Source organism: Eubalaena glacialis, chromosome 10, assembly GCF_028564815.1.
Source record: "Eubalaena glacialis isolate mEubGla1 chromosome 10, mEubGla1.1.hap2.+ XY, whole genome shotgun sequence".
Taxonomy (NCBI): domain Eukaryota; kingdom Metazoa; phylum Chordata; class Mammalia; order Artiodactyla; family Balaenidae; genus Eubalaena; species Eubalaena glacialis.
This window is the reverse complement of record NC_083725.1, coordinates 65,603,878-65,619,387: the sequence shown is the minus strand read 5'-3', so window position 1 is coordinate 65,619,387 and position 15,510 is coordinate 65,603,878. Positions and strand designations below refer to the sequence as shown.

At 41.8% G+C, this 15,510-nt stretch overlaps 1 protein-coding gene across 2 annotated transcripts in view; it reads right to left on the bottom strand.

The window, feature by feature from the left end:
- The window catches only part of PAK1 (p21 (RAC1) activated kinase 1), a 155,416-nt gene extending 144,611 nt beyond the window's left edge, over positions 1-10,805 (bottom strand). For both annotated transcript variants that reach the window (XM_061204106.1, XM_061204109.1), the window contains exon 1: positions 10,178-10,805. The gene's annotated coding sequence lies outside the window, so the exon portion shown is untranslated. The remainder of the gene's footprint in view (positions 1-10,177) is intronic.
- Positions 10,806-15,510: the final 4,705 nt, after the last annotated feature.

The window sequence follows — 15,510 nt, the reverse complement described above, 5'->3', positions numbered from 1 at the left end:
CGCAATATTTTATTATAAAGAATTTTTAAACATACAAAATAGTTGAAAGAAGTGTACTGCTTCAAGAGGAGTCAGCCTAAAGAAGGGATTTTTCTTTTTTAATAAAAAATTCAGACTTCCCTGGTGGTCCAGTGGTTAAGGCTCTGCACTTCCAATGCAGGGGGCGTGGGTTTGATCCCTGGTTGGGGAACTAAGATCCCACGTGCCAAAAAAATTAAAAAAAAAAAAAAAGTTGAATAAAAAATTCAATCTTTGACGAAGCGTTCTACTTAGATACTATAGATATCCAGAGACAATCTCAAAACCACTTAAAAACTTTGATTAGTCAATTTAATCAATTTGCTCCTCAATATTTATTTGTTTGTTTGTTTTAGCTGACAATGATAGAGAACATTCTACACTCAAGACACTATGCTAAAAGTGCTGGTTCATCTCCTCATTCTAGCACCAAGGGGTGGGGAGTGGTTTGGGCAGTCACTGTTTGCCTCTGTCTGTAAAATCTGATTTATTCATCCCTTCTCAGTCTCTCAGGATTAACTAGGATACTGCACAGGGTAGCATCTTGAAAGGTCTCTTCCTACCACACCAGCTTCATCTCATACCATTCACTCTTGCTCCCTACGGCGCATCAACCATAATGTCCTGTGTTTAGTTCCTCCATGTTGAGCTCAACCAGCGTTATCCAATAGAAATATAATGCAAGCCACTAACACAAGCTACATATGTGATCTTAAATTTTCTGGTAGCTATATTTTAAAAGTTAAAAAAGAAAAGCAAGTTAAATTAATTTGAAAATATATTTAACCCAATTTATCCAAATATTAACATTTCAACATATAATCAATATAAAAAGTTAATTACTTTAAATTCTTTTTTCAGTACTAAGCCTGAAATCTGGTGTGTATTTTACACTTACAGCACATCTGTATATGAACCAGCAACATTTCAAATGCTCAGTAACCCCACTGGCTAGTAGCTACCATACTGAACATCATAGCTCTAAACTTTTACCTACTTTCAGGGCCTTTGTGCACTTAAAATGTTCCCTCTGCCTGCAATGCTCTACACTCCATTCTCTGCATGACTAGTATCTACTTATCTCACATATCTTATTTTAAAAGTATCATCTCCTCTATGAGGCCTTCCTCTTAGCACTCCAAAACTCTCTACACTACTCCTTTATCTTCTGTAGGACTTATCAAAACCTGCAACTACTTATTTACACATTTAATGCTTTTCTCTTTATTCCTCTCTGGAGCGTAAGCTTTATAAGAGCAAGGACAAGGACCATTTCTGTATTGCTTATGATTGTACCCCTAGTACTAAGCACATGCCTGGCACATAGGAAGTGATCAACAAATATCTGTAGACTAATTAAGGGATAGATAAATAGAAGCACTATAGAGATGCATTTGGTTTGTATGCATGTGGAAGTGTATATGTTTTGTCCCTACTCTACCAACCCACATGTAAGAATATTCTCAGCAGCCATTCCCAAGTGGCCTGGGGCCTTAACAAAGTAGTCAACTTCAGACAACTTTCTGGCAACTGGCAATGGATAGAAACTACATGATTTTTGGAAAAAGAATGAACTGCAAAGAGCTTTTAACATTCTCCAAGGAACCAGGATTTTTTTTAAAGTCAAGGGAAAATGAAGGAAGTGCCACTGGTCAAGGCAGCACCCAAATGATCAGGAGCCAACACCAGATTTGGAGACAGATGATATGGATTAAAGATTCCAATTTGTAAACTCCCAGCTATGTTATCATGGACAAGCCACTTAACTTCTTTCCATCTGTAAAAATATGATGCACTGAGGACAGAATTAAATGAGGTTGTATATGAAAGTGTTTTGAAAACAGTAAAGCCTAAATATATATATTAATTGTCTCTAGGCTACTTAGGAAACGTGGACTTAAAAAAGTGTATCATAATGAATTTTTCCCCTTTGCTCATCTAGTTTCTTGTTTTAAGTTACTTTGCAGATTACATATAGATAACTTCTTGAACTGACCAAGCAAAATGTACCCAGACACCAAACAAAAATATCAGACTCTGGACCGGCCAGGTAATTCCAGACGGGAAAATAATCTTAAATAGAAGAAAATGTTATAAAATAGTAATTCTTCAACAGGTGACTGGGGAACTAAGAGTCCCTCCAACTATACCAAGTCCCTCTCTGCCCATGCCCCAACCTGGAAATTTAAATTTTACTCCTCTAGCCCACTGAGAATTGTTTCCATAGTGAAATACTGTTACTGATGGACTATGGGGATCATGGCCTATTTTACTATGGAGTAAGGGTGAAGGCAGGGGAGAGAAGAAGATAGAAAAAATTTTTAAATAAATTAAAAAATTTTAAAACACTGTCATAAAATATTTGAACTAAGAAGCTGGCATCAAATTTAATACACCTAACAGGAGAAGCCACCGCAATGAGAGGCCCGCGCACCACAACGAAGAGTGGCCCCCGCTCACTGCAACTAGAGAAAGCCCATGCACAGCAACAAAGACCCAACGCAGCCAAAAATAAATAAATAAATTTACTTTTAAAAATAAATTTTAAAAAATTTAAAACATCTATGTGACAGCTAAGGAAAACGAAGGCTCAGGGTGGTTAAGCGACTTGCCGTAGTTACACAGTAATAATCATAAAAATGTCTTCAAATCCCAACTTGACCTCTCTGCTTCTAAATTTTCTAATCTGTAAAATGAGTATAAAACAGTGTCTCTCTTATAGGATTATTCTGAGGAATAAATGAAAAACCAAATGTAAAGTACTTGGCACTGTGAAAGTCCCCAGTAAAAGGTCAGTTGTAATGAGGCTGAGGATGCTGATTTGTTCCTGATGTCATTTATCCCCAACATACAATGAGGCTAGGGGGAGAAGGTGGCTGGGAAACAGGGAGATCACTATCTCAAACTCATTTTTAAAAAAGATTAGAAGGGTATAGATGAAATGCTATAATACTTACTATTGGTTATCCTTCTACAATAAAACTGATAGATTTGTTGTTGTCCTTGTTTTACCTTTTATTCTTCTGTATTCTCCATATATTCTACAAGAATCACATATTACTTTCATAATAAAAGAAACATAAATGTATTTTAAAAACAAACAAGGGGGTTTGAGTAAAGACATTCAAATTGGAAGAGTGACTGACGCTATTTTAGCTTGCTGGACCCTGGTTACCAACTCCTGGGAAAAAAAATCTATTTAAATGATTAAGGAAAATCCGAGAAAATGCCCACAGAATCTTAGAGCTAAAAGCACTTTTATAGGTCACTTAGTCCAAACTCCCAACTAATAGCCAACATGAGTCAAGCACTTTACAGCTTATGAATTGCTATGCTTTTATCTATGGAGCTCACCTGATCCTCACAACACCATAAAAGTATAAGAGAGCTACAGTGTATTGGAAGAAGCACGAGCTCAAGAGTCAGAAGGACTGGTCCTCAAACCATAGCTGTGCTGTACAGCCTCAAGCAATTCAATTAACCTCTGTTTTCACTTCTATAAAATGACATAAAATAACTCCTGTCTTAGCTAACCCAGGGAGTTGTTGAAAGAATAAAGTGAGATAACATTAGTGAAAGTACTTTGTACACTATCCAAAAGGCCATTCATCATCTGAGCTTTGCTCTCCTGTCTGTTCTTACCACTCCCCACCTTGCACCCCATCCTCTAAGTGTACTAAACTACTCAGGGTTCCCCAAACATGCTCTCAAGCCTTCTAGCCCTCATACTTCTCTCTTTCAGGAAGGTCTTCCTTCTCCTTCTCTTTCTACCTCTCTCCCACTGTCTTGGTTAACCCCTGCTTATCTCTCAAAATCCAACTTAGGTGTCACTTCCATTGAGAAGGCTTGCCAGACCATCCCTATTTCAGGTGAAGTAGATGCCTTTCCTCTGTCTTCACATAGCACCAGTATATATATCCATGTGTCTTTTTTTTCTCAATATAGTACAGTTGTCTACAGACATGTTTGTTTCTCAAATATAAACTTAAAGGTAGGGACAAGGTATCATCTATCTGTTTCTTCACAGCCCATGACAATGCCTGAGGCTTAATATGTGTTTAGCAAATAAAGGGACTTTAGATGACAAACAGTTTTCATATAATAAGTACCAAAGACATTTATGCAAAATATTATAAGGCAGTACTTTTCAAACTTGGCTGCATATCAGAATCATCTATAACTTTTCAAGAACAGAGATTCCAAGAGATTTTGATTAAGTAGACCTGAGATAGAGCCCAGGCAACTGTATTTTTTTTCACATCTTCACAAGTAGTTCAAATGCATAGCCAAAATTAAAAACCACTGCTATACATAATTGCAGTCATAAAATTATAACAATTGTACCTAACATCTATATAACTTAACATCTTACAATTCATTTTCACATATGTTATTCATTTAATCTTCACAACAACCCTGTGAGTTAGGTATTATTTTTATTTTCCAAATGAAGAAACAGAGATTTAAATAAGTTAAGTGTCCAAGTAGGTCTTTGCCTAACTCCAAATTTAGTGCTCTTCCTTCTACATCTATCTCCTTTCCTAGAAAAATGATAAATAATATTGCCATAATATACAAAGTACTATGAGGCAAGGATTCAAATGAGAAAGCCATCAATCCCTTTGTGCAAATCAGGGAGAGAGAGAATAAGGAAAGCTAGGCCTTGAAGATATAGGCAGGCAGATGAGGGTGGAGGCCACACATATACCGTCACTGTCATTTATCATCCCAAAAGATTCACAAGACAGAGTCTATAAAGGAGAAAAATGTCCTTGCAGCCTCAGTTAGTACTTACACAGTCTGAAAGGGAAAGGGACATCGGAGAGAACTGGAAGTAGAAAAGTGGAAGAAGAAAGCCCCATAAACAAGAATGAATTTCCCAGTGCTGCCTGCAAATTACTACACCCTGACTCCATGAATAAGAGCCAAAACATAATGGACTTTTTATAATTAAGACTTAGATAAATTTTAGAGAATTAATCAATACCAAATAAAATCATATTTATGAGGGATCAATGAACCTCTGGTTCTCTCTTGACTTGTTACTACACTATTCCTAAAGAGGGGATAATCTGGAGGATCCTGGCACATAGAAGATTTCTCCCATCTCAAAGACTAGATGGGAGAGCGGAGGAAGTTATTTATGAGAGATAAAGCTTAACACTAAAGCAGAAAAATGTATTACATTATGTTAATAAATCTACATTGGCAAAGGAAAAATGAATATTCAGGCACAGGTGACTCAGAACACGGATAAAGTCTGATCTCTCAACTTCAGTAAAGAAGTGTTATCCTATAAGTCTGCAATATCATGACCATCTGGCAGAGTTTTATCAGCAATTATTTTTTGGGGGTTCAAACTGTGGACTTCAGTTGGGATTTCTTAGTGAGAAGAGGTTAGAGAGATTAGAAAGCAATCTAAAAGGACATTTCTAGTGCCCCAAAGTTTAGCCTGATAGAGTTTAAAAGGCAATATGACATAGTGGCAAAAATAAAGTACATTTAGATTCAAAAAAATGTAGTTTTAAACCAATATTTAGTCATTTGCTAATGATGCGCCTTTGAGCAAGCCAATGGAAATATCTATTTCACATGGCTGTTGTGAAGACTGAACAAAACCAGGGAAAGATGCTATTCTTTTTCCTAATGAATGATAAATATAAATCCACGTAAGTCTTTCTTCACCAGTCTTTCTATGCACAAAAAAAGAGAGCAGGCTAAATGAAGAAAGATTTTAACTCTCACAGCAATATACTTACAAAACATTCCTACACCTGCCATACAGAAAAATTAAAGCATCTGGGGTAATGAACATGCCACATAACTGCTGGTATCAGATGGATATAGAATGGAACTGAGGTTTGCCACTTACTTTCAACAAAAGCTTGAACAAGTTCCCTTTGCCAGTCTGAGTTTCAACCTCCTTATCCATGAAATAGAGATACTAACAATCTTCTTACATGCTTATTTTGAAGACTGGAAAAAATATCTCGCATAGTATCCGGTACATAACATTTGTTCAATAATGTAAGCTGCTGTTAATAAGTTTACCACCACCTAACAACCAGCTAACAAATTATACTTTTCAAAAGTTTCCTTACATTCAATGTTTTTTCAGTTGCTTCATAGCTGTAAGCTAGTCATAGCAACTGTTACTAACCCTATTTTACAGTTAGGACAAAAGGCACAAAGATAAAATTACTTCCATAAGGTCATGCAGTAATATAGAGACTAAATTAAGGTCTCCTGACTTTCTCTGGGTTTCATTACCCCCCCACCCCAAATTATAACATTAGTCCTTAGGAATTAAAATGAAACAGCATATTCTTTTTGATAAACTTAAACTTCCCTCTTTACTATTTAAAAAAAAAAAGTTTTTTCCCTACTTTCTAGTCATGATTTAGAAAGATAAAAAGGGGGGAAAGGAAAATTCATTAACAACAGAATTGAGAATTATCTCAAATTAGCAACTGCTGATTCTACCTTGATTTTTGTTTTAGTTTTCCCCAGTAAAGCCACCAACCTCTTAATTAAAAGATTTTAAAGTCTGCTTATCAAAATGATGCTTGTTTGATAAACTATTCCAAAACTGAGAAAAAAAATTAGAAAGACAGCTTTGTCCCATCTTTATGAGTATGCATCACTTTATCCCTCTATTTAATTTCTTCATTTCCACACTTATCACATCATGTTGTAGTATCTTTAACTCCTTAAGGACTTGAACCACATCCTATGTATATCTGAACATCCTGTCCAAGCATGGGACCTGGCATATGGTAGAGAAGGACTCAACAAGTGTTTACAAATAAATGAATCAACAAATGAAGCCAATCTCCCAGAGGGAAGTTAGGAAAGAAGAAAACTGGATATGGTATCTTAGGGCTAATAAGAAACTGAAAGAAACAAAACATTTTAAGAGCTTCACAAGGAAGAGAAACCTTTGTGTGGAGTCAAACAGGCCCTTGTATGGCTTTAAGTATCACTAGAGAAAGATAAAAACCACAGGAGATCAGGAAGAGATAGTTTCAAGTTAAAAGGTTCAAAAATTAGGGTGCTTATTTAAACTTGCAAAACCACATGCAAGTTCCCAAGAAACAATCCTGGCCTAGGATATTTTAAGTGCAATTTTAAGGTCCTGGCTGAAAGAAAAAAAGAAAGAAAAAAAAAATCCTCCAGGCTTTGGTGGAGAAAGACAGATGTAAAAGGGAAGAAAAGCTCAATCTAAAATAAATCCCCCAAAATGTTAGAATCCACTTGGCTTTGCATATTGGAGTGTGGTTCCTCTTCCTACTGAGAACTATTCTTGAATAAACCCCCAACGTAGCAGCTGGCAGTAAATGGGGTTAAATCATTTTTATATTATTCATTCAACAAATATTTGAGTGCCTGCTATATACAGTCACTATTCTAGGCCCTGGGATTAAAGCAGTAAATAAAACAAAATTCTCTGCTTTCAGGAAGCTTTCAATCAAGTGGCAAAAATAGATGATATGGAATGGAATGGAGTATAATAGAATAGGATAGGATGGAATGGAATGGAACAGAATGGAATAGATGGAATGGAATGTCAGGCAGTTTGTGCCATGGAAGAAAAAGGAGGGAGGGGGGTGGGGGGGGAGGTGGCAAGGAGCTGGTCTTACCAAAAGCAGATCTTTTAACCCAGTGATTCTCAAACTTTAGCAAGTATCAGAATCACCTTGAGGACTTGTTAAAGCAAATATCTGGAGTCCCCAACCCTAGAGTTTTTCATTTGTAGGTCTGGAATGGGACAAACAACTTGCAATTCTAACAAATTTCCAGATTGTATTGATGCTGCTAGTGCAGAGACCACACTTGGAGCTAATTATTCTAACCCACAGAATTAGGTAACCTCTAACTCATGGGTCTTGACTTGCTTCTTTATTCATACATTCATTTCAAACACTTATTCACTGCCAGAAACTTTGCTAGGCACTAGGACTAAACAGATCCTGCCCTCAAGAAATTCACAGGTTCATGGAAAAGATAGGCACAAACTCAAATATTTGCAATAGAGAGCTATAGAGACCTCTAAGAGTGGTCTGTACATGAGCCAGAGGGTGGAAGAGCAACTCATTCTATGGAGGTAATAGGAGGAGAAACTAAGGGACTGCTTCCCAGAGGTCCAGCAAGCACTTCTCCACAGGCAGGTACAGCGTGGCATTCCAGGCAGAAAGAACAGTACATGCAAAAGCAGAGATGAGAAGAGGGTGGCAGGGGAGTTATAGAAAGTGAGGCTGCAAAGGCTGGCAGTATTCTAATCTCTGAGAGCTTCTTACCTCGAAGTGTATAAAATTTTATCTTTAGGCAATGACTAGTCGGGTGGGGATAAATCACTGGGTTTTGTTTTACAAAGATCTCTCTGGACACACAGTGCAGTCCTTTTAGAAAGCACTCCTTCCTCCAAACCTAGCACAGGGCCTCATAACATGTGCTTAGTAAATGTATACTGAATTGAACTGAACAAGCTCTTTGTCAAGGGCTATTTTATAGATGAGAAGCAGGTCACCACCTTCCCTGAAGGACTCACTTTGGCCAGGACAAGACCTGAAAAACAGGTCCAGCAGCCTCAATTATTGCACACTACTCTCTGTACAACTGGAGTAGAGACTAGGGAAAGCCTTCATTGTTTACATGTCTACCTCACCCACTAGACTTTGAGCTCTTTGAAGACAGGGAGTGTCTTAATAGATTCTAAATCCGCACAGCCCTAGCAGGAGACCTGAAACACAGTAGCTCTCCAGACTCCAGTAATGTTGGGTAAATGAATGACTGAACAAGCAAATTTACCAGATAGACCCATGAGCTAACGTAGGTAAGCTTCAGCGAATGTTTCAGGGTCCATCATTCCAAAACCCTTTTTGAGAAGTACAGTTTCTAGTTGAGGTGAGGTGGATTTCATATGCACCTGATTTAGGATTTCCCAAATAGGAACAAAAAAATGTTACAAGTGCTGTGGTAGAAATCCTACCAGGCCTCTGAGGGACCCAATGAGAAAGTTTTGCCTGAGAGGAGTATGGGGGTGGATGCCAGCAAAGACTTCACACTGGGGGTGGGGGGATGCTTCAGTAGAGTCTTGAAAACTAAGTCGGTGGTAGACATCTACCTGTTCTAGGGCACAAAAGCAAACTCCTGCAACTTTAAGACTGGAAGTCACCTGCTCAAGGTCACACAGGAAGTAGATGAAGTCATAAGGTAAGACCAATGAGGAGGCATCTGTGTACTGCTGACTCCTGTTTTCTCCTGATAAAGTTGAGAGAGAGAACCCAAAGACACAGTAGGCAAAATTAAAGATTTTTCTCAGGAACAACTCTTACAATAAAGGCTAGACTAGTTAATTCGAATTTTTATTGGTAACCAAAGTACTAACCCTTCCCTTCACCTTTCACAGTTCGGGCGGGGGGGGTGGGGGGAAGCATAAGACAGTTACCCAAAGGGCTTAACAAACAACAAGCACTTTGCTCCCAACACCCACAAACACTCAAAACTTCTCAAGTATTCTTCCAAAACACTCCCGGTAATGTCTGCTGTGAAAATATTCAATACAGTAAAGGCTATAATAATCACGTCTTTTGAAATGGAATAATGAACATAAAGTAACTCCAATTCTCCTTTCCCCGTTTGTTTTTAACTCCACGTTACAGAGTATTCCCGGGGTGGGGGAGGGGCAGTACAAGTCAAGCACTATCCACTCGTACTTTTCAAGGAGTTCAGCTCTATAGGTGATTCCCGCCCCCCGGCCTGGACAGGGGTGATTTTTTCGCGCACAATGAATCTGACGCCGCCTTGCTAGGCTTCCCCGTCGCGGGCCAGGGTTAGGATCGGAGGACCACAAAGTTCGGGAGGGAGTCGCTCCCGGGGCCGGACCTGTCGGATCTCCCGTCCCCTCCCCTGCCCCTGTCCTCCCCCGGGCCCCTAGGGGCCCCAGGCGTCCGAGACCGGCGGCTGCGCCGGTCAGTACACAGGGGGCCTTTGTTGGTCCGACAGAAGCGGCCAGCCTCGCAGGGGCCGCCCCCGCCTCGCCTCACCTGGCGCCCCCGTCCAACCGGCCCCGCCGCGGAGAATGAATGGGCCCCGGCGCCCCACCCCGCGCCGCCCCAGCCCCACAGCCAGGGGTACCGGGCGGGAGGCCGGCTCTCACCTTCCGCGCACGTTCGGCTCGACTCGGCTCCTCCTCCTTCTCCTGCTCGGTGGCGGCGGCCGAGTCCGGGAGTGAGCGCGCGAGTGCACGAGGGGACGCTTCACTTTCTCCCTCCCGCCGCCACAGCCGCCGCTCTCTCGGCGCCTCCCCACCCCGCTCGCGCCGGGGAGTCCCTCAGGACCGGGCGGGGGTGGGGGGGGTGGTCAGCGACCGTGGGGGGAGTCGGATGGGGGGGAGGCAGAGGGAGCTAGGCGAGTCGGCTGAGGGGGGTGCGTGCTCCCAGGGTCGGGGAGATGTGAGGAGCTCGGGTGGCCTCTGGGGGAGGAGGTGGGGAGACAGAGAGTTCTTTGAGGGGCTCTCGCGAGCGCGGGGCTCCTAGAAAGAGGGGATAAGAGTCTGAGGGAAAGCGTCTGTGGAGTAGGACAGCAGAGCCGGGGAGGGAGGCGGCGGGTAGGCGCGACGGACGAGCAGAGGGGGAGGGGGGAACCGTGAGGGGGCGTCTACGGTGCTGCCGACACCTTGGACTCCAGCTGCAGCTGCAGCCGCTGCCGGGCCGCCTCCCCAACCTAAGCCGAGCTATTGTACGCCGGGCCCCGGGCCGACCGCCTCGCCCACCGGCCCCCGCCCTCTCCCCCGCGAGGCTTAGGCGCCGACGGAGCCCAGCTCGGCCCGCCTCCCGCAGGTGGGAGGGGGCGGGGAGGGCTGGACAGACCCACGTGAGCGAGGCCATCCGGGGTGGGGGGGCGGGGGAGCAAGCTCTTCGAATGACGTCATCGGTGCATGACGCAAGAGGCTGGGGAATCACCCGGCCTCCGCGTGACGTCATTGCGCCCGCGTCTCACCTCGAGCCCCGCACACTATACAGGGGCAGGCTCCTTCGACGCAGGAAGGCTTTGGTACGGTTTCGGGGGGCGTTAGTGGTGTGTCGAAAAAGATGGCTCACCCCCCTAGTCTTATGGTCCTCTTCAGGTTATAAAGCACCACGGCATCTGCTAGCTCTTTGCCAAGTGCTGAATTTGGAAACTACCCCATCTCCTGGGACCTCAGAGCCAGACATTTATTATACTGTTTCTTTTTTTTTGGAGGGGGGAAGGGGGCAAAGAAATAATAATGGAGGTTTCAACTGCTGTTACAGACAGAAAAGAATGGGCTTCTTTTCCCGCTTTTCTCCTACCTGAAGGCTACATTCAACGCAAACCTTTCTCCTGAGCTCGGGTTCTGTATCTCCCAGTGCCTCTTCTATTTTCCAATGCAGTGCTTACATACCCCACTGTACCTCAAATTCCACATGACCCAAACTGAAACAACATTAGTGACGAAGGGTTTGGAATCAGATTGCTTTGCTTCAAATTCCAGCTCTACAAATGTTAGTGACAGGACCTTAACATTTCGAAGCCACAATTTCTCTATACGTGTGTATCCTTAACTTGATCTCTTTAAGCCTCAGTTTTACCATAATAATAGCAAGTGCAATTTAGCACGTATTAAGCCCTTTGAAATGTTGGCTATTCCTACTACGTTTTCCCCCCAAGCTTGCAACTCACGTTACTTTCTGGTCTTAGAGAACGGACCGCCATCCAGCAGTCCACTGACCCAGAAACCTGAACATAGCCCCCATTCTTCCTCTCTCAACACTCTTATCAAATTGGTCACCAAGTCCTTGTAGAGTATCCTAAATATTTCTCAAGTCCTTGCCCTTCTCTTCACTCACTACCATCACCTAGACAAATGGAGCAGCTTTCAGTCTCTCCGGATTCAACCCATTCTTACTGGTGACCAGAATGTCCTTTTAAAACCACAGATCTGATGTCTTCCCCTGTTTAAATACTCTGAAAGTGTTTTGTTGCTTTCAGGATAAAATCTAAACTCCTTAACTTGGCACTGTACAACCTTGGTGCTTACACCAGCCTTTCTAGCTTCATCTCACATGGTATATCTTTTGTTCCAGCCACACTGAAATGATACTTAATGTTCTTTGAATACACATTTCTTCATGTCTCTAGCCCTTCTCTCTTTATCTCACTGGCCAACACCTATTCATTCTACAAAGCCCAGCTCAAACGTCCTTTTCATTTGTTCATTAAACTAATATTTCTTAAGTTTCCCTGAGCCTTCACAGTGCTGTAATCTTATAATACTTCCATGCCTTTAATGGCATGTAGCAGACAGCATAGTAATTTTCTTTGTGTATCTGATGCCCTGAGCTCCTTGAGAGCAAGTCATATTCCTACCCGTGCTATCCATATCCCCAGTATCTAGAATAGTGCCTGACACATAGTAAGAATCAGTGTTATGAAAATGTATTTAATAAATGCTCACATAGTACTTACCTTGTGTCAGATACTGTTCTAAGCACCCTTTTTAAACCTCTAACAACCCTTTGAGATAGACTACTGTTATCCCCCCATTTTATTGGTGAGGAAACTGAGGTACAGAGGGGTTAAGTAACTTAACCCAAGAGCATAACCCAGTAAATTAATTCTAATCTAAACTGTTTTTGCATGGTCTCAGTGGTGGGCAGAATAATGGCTCCCTAAAAATGTTCACATCCTAATCCCCAGAACCTATGAATATATTACCTTCAACGACAAAAGGGATTTTGCAGGTGTGATTAAATTAAAGATCTTGAGATGAGGAGGTTATTCTGGATTGTCCGGGTGGATTCAGTGTAATCACAAGGATCCTTAAACGTGGGAAAAGTAGGGAGAAGAGTGAGGAAGAGGTAGATTAGACTACATAAGAGGTCAGATGTGAGATGTGATTCAGTGTGAGGAGCACTCCATCCACCTTTTGAAGACAGAGGAAGAGAGCTACCAACTAAGGAATAAAAACAACTCCAAAAGCTGGAGAAGGCAAGAAAACAGATTGTTCCTTGGAACCTCCAGAAAGGAACAGAGCGCTGCCAACATCTTGATTTTAGCTCAGTGACACTAATTTCAGACTTCTGGACCACAGAACTGTAAAATAATGAATGTTTGCTGTATTAAGCCACTACAGTTGTGATAGTTTGTTACAGCAGCAATAGGAAACTAACACAGTCTCAAGTCAAGGGTGACTGCTCTATGCTAACAAGTGGGAAGGGCTCCTTGTTAGAGGTGCCAGGTTCTCAGTTGCATCCACCCAAATGTCTCCATCCCAGGCCTCATCCCACTCCCTACCCACAGGAACGCTGACTTTAGCATAAGAGAACAGTCAAGGGGTCTCTGACACCCCAACTATTACATTCTGGGCCTGATTTTCAGCATAATCTGCTCTCTAGCTGCAGGAAAAGAGGGTTTTTAAAAAATCTTCCATGTAGGTCTTCTGGATCTCATACATGTCCTGAATTGATAGGTGGATGACCTGAGCCTGAAATTCTCTTTCTTCAGGGCTTTTAAGATAGTTCCAGCCAATTCCATGAATTATAATTAACTTTACTCCCATACCATTCAAGTGCTAGAGCATGCATTCTCAATAATGACAGTATCAACCCCCAAGGAAGTAAAAACTTGTTCTTAGGTGGGCAAAACACATCTTAGATTTTATAATGGTTTGTGTCCTCCAAAGCTCAACCCTATTTGACAAAATCTTATTCCTTAGTATTCATTTCCCTGGCTAGGGATAATTTATTGAGTTATAATTGATATACAACATATTATTCATTTTAGGTGTACATAATGATTTGATATATGTATATATTATGAAATGATTGCCACCATAAGTTCAGTTAACATCCATCACCATATACAGTTACAATTTTTGTTTCTTGTGATGAGAACTTTTAAGATATACTCTCTTAGCAACTTTCAAATATGCAAAACAGTATGCTTAACTATAGTCACCATACTGTACGTTACATTCCCCAGACTTATTTATCTTATAACTGGAAGGCTGTACCTTTTGATCACCTTCACCTCTGTTGCCCACCTCCCCCCCAGAATACTTTAATTTAATTTTTCTCCCTAGGGGGACAATATTTTTTAAAATGGCTGAGAACCCCTGTGCTAGAGCTACTACATAATCTGGTGTAGTCCTTCCATTTGTACCTCCAGTCTTCCACAGGTGAAGAGTTTAGTCGTTGTGACAGCACAGCATATCAGGGGCTATCACTGCTCAACTTATCATCAACAACAGAGTCCTTGTTGCCATCTGATCAGTGAGTGATTCAGTTCCAGAATCCATCCTGAGGGTGTTCACTCTGAGGTCACTCCTGGTATCAACTACCTAAGTTTAGATTTCCCAAAAAGCAGAGCCTAAGATAAATACTTGGGTTCAGGTAGTTTATTTGGGAGGTGATCCTAGAAAACAGAAATGAGACAAGGGGAAGGGAAAACCAATGTAGAGTGTGTTATTGAGGGTCTCACTTCTGCCATAACCTCAGAGAAACATATTGAATGTCTCCCAGATTAGAACCATCTGAGAGGACTTCCCTGGTGGCTCAGCGGTTAGGAAACTGCTTGCCAATGCAGGCGACACGGGTTTGAGCCCTGGTCCAGGAAGATCCCACATGCCGCAGAGCCCGTGCGCCACAACTACTGAGCCTGTGCTCTAGAGCCCACGAGCCACAACTACTGAGCCCACGTGCCACAACTACTGAAGCCCATGCGCCTAGAGCCCGTGCTCTGCAACAAGAGAAGCCACGGCAATGAGAAGCCCGCGCACCGCAACCAAGAGTAGCCCCTGCTCGCCGCAACTAGAGAAAGCCCATGCGCGGCAACAGAGACCCAACGCAGCCAAAAATAAATTAATTAATTTTTTTAAAAAAAAGAACCATCTGAGAGATGAGAGCTTTTATCCACAGGCTTCCATCCCTATTTGAAAGATGATTGCCCCCAGGGCTGTTGACTCCCAAGGACCTTGTAACTTTGCTTGCAGGGCTACAGGTATCAGAGAAGGCCCTAAGGCAGAATAAGGAAAGATGTAAAGTGTATACTTGAGGTGACACACTAGCACCATGAGGAGAGTTGGAATTGTTTTCCACAATTTCAGCTGAAATTAGATGTGGGTTAAAGGAATGTGACAAGTACCAGAGATATCTGCCACAGACTAAGTGGGTTTCTTTTATAGTTTCACATTATAAAACCAACTTTAGTAGATAACACCAAACCTATGTTCCAAAATAATTGAACCAATTTACACTTCCACCAGCAATGAGAGTTCCAGCTGTTCCACATCCCCACCAGTACTTGGTATTATCAATCTTTATTATTTTAATCATTTGGTGGGTATTTAGTGATATCATATTATGTTTATCTGCATTCCTTTGATTACTAATGAGGTTGAAAACCTGTTCATAAGTTTGTTGGTCATTTGGATATCCTATTTTGTGAAGTGTCTGTTCAGATCCTTTGCTC